Source organism: Mesoplodon densirostris, chromosome 3, assembly GCF_025265405.1.
Source record: "Mesoplodon densirostris isolate mMesDen1 chromosome 3, mMesDen1 primary haplotype, whole genome shotgun sequence".
Lineage (NCBI taxonomy): Eukaryota > Metazoa > Chordata > Mammalia > Artiodactyla > Ziphiidae > Mesoplodon > Mesoplodon densirostris.
In genome coordinates this window covers 72,677,116-72,683,714 of record NC_082663.1, presented here as the reverse complement: position 1 = coordinate 72,683,714, position 6,599 = coordinate 72,677,116, and positions in this window count along the sequence as shown.

Genomic DNA, 6,599 nt, shown 5'->3' with positions numbered 1-6,599 from the left:
GGGCAGAAACTGTCTTCCACATCGACAGGCTATTCCATTTCTGAAGAACTCTGATTCTTAGAATGCACTTCCCTTTACTGAGCCAAAATCAGATTCCCTGAACTTCAAACACTGATCCTGGCTCTAGCCTCTAGTGTTTCAAAGATCTAATCTAATCCCTCTTCAAATATTGAAAGGCAGCCATGCTTCCCTCTAGGTATTTTCCAGTACAACTTATAAATCTGAATAAATCTGTATCATCCAGCACACATGTGTCTATTAACCACAAGGACATCATGAGAGATCACTTCAAAGGCCTTGCTCATGTACCAATGCCAGTATTTTTTCAACCACCAATTAAATAAGCAAAGTGAATTGGTCATGATTGCTCTTAAGAAACTCGTGGTGGCTCTTCATGATCACTGTCTACTTTTGGGTGCACAGAGCAATATGCTTAGTAAATCTTTTGGAAATTGGCTCATTTTGTTTCCAGAATCTCTATTTCATTCTGTCACAATTCAACTGGTGGGTATGGGGTGGAGGCAGGGGTAGACTCTAAGTATTTGAAATGGAGAAAGGGGATAGATTTAACACAGGGAACTGGTTACAAAGAAGCAGAAAGGCTCACTGAACAGGGACTGGGGAGGCAACCCAGAGATTAGAAATAGCAGGAAGTCACTGGGACTTCTAGGCTAGAGGAGGAAAGGGAGGAGCCTATGAGACCAGGGCCAGGACTTAGGGTCACCCAGAGGAAGATGGAACTGGGACAGGAAGGTAGAGCAGGAGTTGCAGATACAGAGAAGCCACAGGACATTTGCAGAGATATCAGCTGAGGCACAGAGAAAATAACCTGGCTTTCCCCTTCCTCCAGCCCTTTACTCTCCCGTTGGGGTTTCCCACTGGCTGAACCCACTGGGGAGTCAGCTGACATGGAAATCTGGGAAATGCAGCGAGCAGGGAAGCCTGAGCAGAGCAGGGGAGGGGCAGAAATGGGTGCCTTTCCACAATTCTCCATGATTTTTCAAAAATTACATACTTAAAGAATATTTCAGTACTTTTGAATAAGTATGACATAACTCTGTTGCTATTGTTGTTATTGTTGTTGTCATTTACCTCCACAGCATTTACCAGTGTGTAGCACACAGGAGACACGAAATTAATACAATTTGTCTGATTTTGGAAAAATCTATTATTCCCTCAAAATAGCTCCTCATTTATTATCTCGTCTCTTGCTTGATGTTCAATTTCTGCCTAATCATGTTTGCATTACGTCTTTTAGTTTATAGCTGGTATTAATAAATAACTAACTGGAATTAAGTCGATCTAATTTTTCTTTCTTGGAGGGTTCACTTGAAAACATCTGCACTTACTGATTGTTTTTCTAACAATACACACCCAACTTTCATTGTTATGAGGAACATAAAGTGTATCATAAAAGTGTTCAACTGAGGGCTTCCCTGGTGGCGCAGTAGTTGAGAGTCTGCCTGCCGATGCAGGGGACAGGACACGGGTTCGTTCCCCGGTCCGGGAAGATCCCACATGCCACGGAGTGGCTGGGCCCATGAGCCACGGCCGCTGAGCCTGTGCGTCCGGAGCCTGTGCTCCACAACGGGAGAGGCCATAACAGTGAGAGGCCCGCGTACCGCAAAAAAAAAAAAAAAAAAGTGTTCAACTGACATTTAAATGATGTACATCAAAAGGTCTTTGATATTATATTTTCATTTTTAAAGTTGATATATTTTCATTTTTAAAGTAATCCCCTTTTTTCTTTTGAAATTTTACTAAAAGAATATATACACAGTATCTATGGCACAAACATTTTAGCATTTTAACAGCCAGGTAGATCTTCAGTCAGCTGACTGAATTTATGAATTTCACTAATCTTTCCATGACAAAACAATGGGCTTTAACAGTAATTGGCAGAATTGAACAGTAATTGCATCATTGTGTTGATTCAGGATGCATATCCAGCTTTTCCTGACTGTCCAAAGTAAACATTTTAATAAAGGACACTACACTGATCTTCAAATGGTGACATTTAGAACTGTGCTGTTCCCTATAGTAGACACTGACCATGGAAAGCTACCAGAAACTTGAGATGTGGTTCTTCTGAAATGGCATAAGCCAATTCTTCTGAATAAGCATAAAATATACCAAATTTCAAAGACTTAGTGTGAAGGAAAATATGCAAAATACCTTATTTTATATAGATTTCATGTTAAAATGATAATCTAGATAGATTGCATTCAATAAAATGTTATTAAAATTAATGTCACCTGTTTCTTTTTACTTTTTAAAATTTGGCCCCTCGAACATTTAAAAATATATATGTGGCTAGCATTTGTGCCTTTCATTGTATTACTTTTGAGTGGTGCTGGTCTAGAGCAAATGAAGATGTGACTGTCTGCTGAGACAGGACATAGCAACTAAAGGGGAAGTCATCTCTCCTTTTAATTAGTTTGGTAATAGCAACAGATTCAATGTCAGACATTTAAAAGAGACAAGACTATTCTCTTCAGTCAAGCAAAACTCCCACTGTGGTTCCTAAGAGTTCTGCCTGAGTAAAACAAATGAGATTAGGCCCGTGATGTTTACTTCATACGAAAACATTTTTTTTTCCGAAACTTTCTTAGTACACTGTTGGCTACCAGGCTGTGGAAGTGCAGAACCGAGAAAGGATGAAAGAACAATAAGGGAACAATTTGAAAGTGTTGTTTTGAAACATGTAACTAGTGCTGTCAGCCTGCTGGTTCTTTCCATTTTGTACATTTACATTTCCTGACTGTAGATGAAGAACATTTCACTGCGTGTTACTATCAATCATCCTTAACCTAGAAATGCACTGTACATTAGTAACAGTTAATTGGCATATTTAAAGTAAATAGCTACTTAGTTTTGTTGTGAAGGTTTTGCATACAAATCTCTAACACCACAGGCTTTGTTTGTTTCAATAACAAATACCCCTGTCTGCACCATTGCCACTTCTGTCAGGAGATGAATAGAGATGCAATCGCATTGAAATACCCGGCACACGAGACGACAGCCCGAATGATGTGCAATGTGTAAGCAGGCCCTCCTTGCTCATCAAAGATGCCCACACAGAGGGGAGAACACACACACATGAAAAGGAGAGGCAATGGCAAGTTTTAGAAAGATGGTCAAGAAAGAAAAACAGAAAAAACAGAAATTATAACTTTGCCTATACATTTTCTATGCGTTAATAACCTGAAAGGGAGATTATTTAGCTGACACTGTCTTGGCCTCTGCCATTTGTTCAGTGTCGGGTTCACACTCAGCAAGCCTCCCAAAGCTTAGGGAGAGATATCATTCTACTCTTCATTCCCCTAGAAGCCCAGTAGCAAGTGGAATTGTGCCTCTTCCTTGGGTAGCAGAGCTGAAATGGGAGTGGGTTAGGTATTTGATAAAAGAACATAAAATGACATGAACTTCTTTCCAAATGTGAAGCCAATATAGCTATAATATACACCTTAAAAACAAACAATCCACATTACATTTTGGGTGAACTCCTATATTTCCTAGACCTAGAGGGATGAATCTTTAAATGAGTCCTGACATTTCCTTCACTACCAGCACCAAAAAGTCAAAAGAGACTATCTGGTAGTTATGTGTGTCTGGGTGTGTGTGTGTGTGTGTGTGTGTGTGTGTGTGTGTGTCTGGGTGTGTGTGTGTGTACTGTGAATCAGATGCAGTGCCACTCATTCCTCTAGCCACAACTCTGAAATAGAATTTCCACAGAAGAAACAATATAAATGGTTGTCCATATGGATCATTATTACAGTCTATAAAAACCCTATAAACTTATAAAAAGTTTTAAATAAACTAACATCATTAATAATAGTACAATTAGAAATCAGAAATCATAGTAATACTGTTGTTAGCACTAATAACATTATTTCAACTCTATTCAAAGGTTAAAGAAAAAAAGAACAGGTTTTATGGAAATAACCTGGAGAGAGTTAACCATTACTTATTTCTAATATTATTTCTTTGACAAAATTCAAATCTGAGATACCAAAAAATAGTTTCCTTAGAACATCATTGAGATACATCATCATTAAGTGGGCTTTGCTACTTTTATTATGGGCTATCAGCTATGGCATTTTTCAGTGCTTGGAATATGCCAACACATCCTGCAAAGGTAGGAGTGGTCTGAGCACGTGTTCTTCATCCACTCCCATGTATTGCATCTACCTTGTAAGGAAAAAGAAGGAAAGTTGTAAATAATGTTATTTCAAACATCAGAAAATGTGAAGCGGGGAACCTCTCTTAGTAAAACTATCAGGAAGAATTTCCCATCTGTTCTAAGTTTCTAACATTGAACTCTTCAGCTGTGGTCCACAGTCTTTCACGGCTCACTATAAATTTCTAAATAGATGTTTTGCCATCACTAACTTAAAACTAAAAAGTCAGAATTCCTGGTGTTTTCAAGGCTCTACTGCCAATGAAGCTTTTCCATATCTATTGGGAGCAACACCATCCAGGCTAATATTGGGGCAGCATGAGCCTCCTTGTCACATGGTTCAGTTCAGGACTTCATCCTGTTCCTTCTCCTGGATAGTATTTCCAAGATGGATGTATTCCTTTCCTTCCACAACTACCATTAAAGCTCCTGAGTAATGGTTAACACATAACTAGATGACTGCTCTAACCTCCTTGTCGTGGGTGGATCCATTGTCTCTATTTTGATCCATCTTACATAAAATGATGGAATTACGGACTCTAAAGTGGTACTTCTCACAGACATAGAAAACAAACTACGGTTACCAAAGGGGAAAAGGGGGTGGGGGAGGGATATATTAGGAGTTTGGGATTAGCAGATACAAATTACTATATATAAAATAGATAAACAACTAGAACCTACTGTATAGCATAGGGAACTATATTCAATACCCTGTAGTAAACCATAATGGAAAAGAATATGAGAAAGAATAGATAGATAGATACTGAATCACTTTGCTGTACACCAGAAACTTACACAACATTGTAAATCAAGTATACTTAAATTTAAAAAAATAAATAAACAAGTGGTGATTCTTAAACTATCTGTGGTAGTGAACACAGTTCTTATTTCCTCCAATCCATAATGGACTGAAATTTTGGTAAGCTAAAATAAAATGAATTTCTGGAAAAGTGATCACATGCTTGGATGTCACAGCTATGTCAAATTGCTATGGAAGTTTCTAAATGATGACTCTCAATTTCTGTATGTCTCATCATAGACCTTTACCAGTTTGCTCATCTAAATCAGTCTTTAGACCACACTCTGAGTAGCAACAATGAGCTACTTTCTATCAAATCACCATCATTTTCTAGGCTTGCCATTTGTATACTTCCAGTCCAAGCACCAAAAGTAAATATAAAACTAAGTTATCTGTTCAGGGCTTCCCTGGTGGTGTAGTGGTTAAGAATCCGCCTGCCAATGCAGGGGACACAGGTTCGAGCCCTGGACTGGGAAGATGCCACATGCTGCAGAGCAACTAAGCCCATGTGCCACAACTACTGAGCCTGCGCTCTAGAGCCCGCAAGCCACAACTACTGAAGCCTGCGTGCCTAGAGCCCATGCTCCACAACAAGAGAAGCCACTGCAGTGAGAAACCTGTGAACCGCAAGGAAGAGCAGCCCCCACTCACCGCAATTAGAGAAAACTCACGTGCAGCAACGAAGACTCAATGCAGCCAAAAATAAATAAATAAAATAAACAAATTTATTTTTTAAAAAAACAAAGTTATCTGTTCAAATGAGTTGTATCTAGAAAAGACCTGAAAAGCTATTTTCTTTCCCATTAAGTAATCTCTGATCATAAAACACCTTAGAATTCTATAGGTGTTAGATAAAATCTAAAGATAATAAAAGATCAAAGATCTTATGGCAAAGAGGTAACAATACCACGATCAAAGTATGAGAGGGCAGGAAGATACCTGAAAATACTGTGGCCACAAAAGTCACATGGAGAAGCAGAGAAATAACAACAACAACAACAACAAACTATCCAAGCTTATTTTAAACATTTTTAAGAATGTTCTGCAAAGGAGATGCACAAACTGTACCCAAGATCTCATCACCAAGATGGCCAAATTCAGAACTGCAGGGCAAATACAGAAATAAACATTAAATAATAAGTTCTCCTGTGAACTCTCCCTTCCTAGCTTGTTAGTTTTTTTTAAGTCATCCAACAGTTTATTCTGTTTTATAGAAACAAAATATCTAGATGAATTCCTGAAATTTCAACCATATTGACTGATATGAATATGTTGCAGAGGTACAGAGATATCTCAGGTGCAATGCTCGCCCTCCAGCTGTGCCTGGGCATACCATTTGTATTATGGACTAAAATGCAGAGCTAGCAGTACCCTGATTCCTAGGCTCAAAGAGTCATAATAATCCCCTTCCTTCTGGGTTCCATTGCTTGAGCCAGATTACTTTTCATACTGTTTCTTCATATACTTTGCAACATGATCACATTGCATTTTTCTTCAAAACTCTGGCAGATTGTTTGGGCTAGAGATAGATGGAGACAAGAGGCACCATCTGGTGCAAGATCTTTATTCCTTGTTAACACTACAGGAGTTCTGGTATTTTACATGGTTCAGGCAATAGCA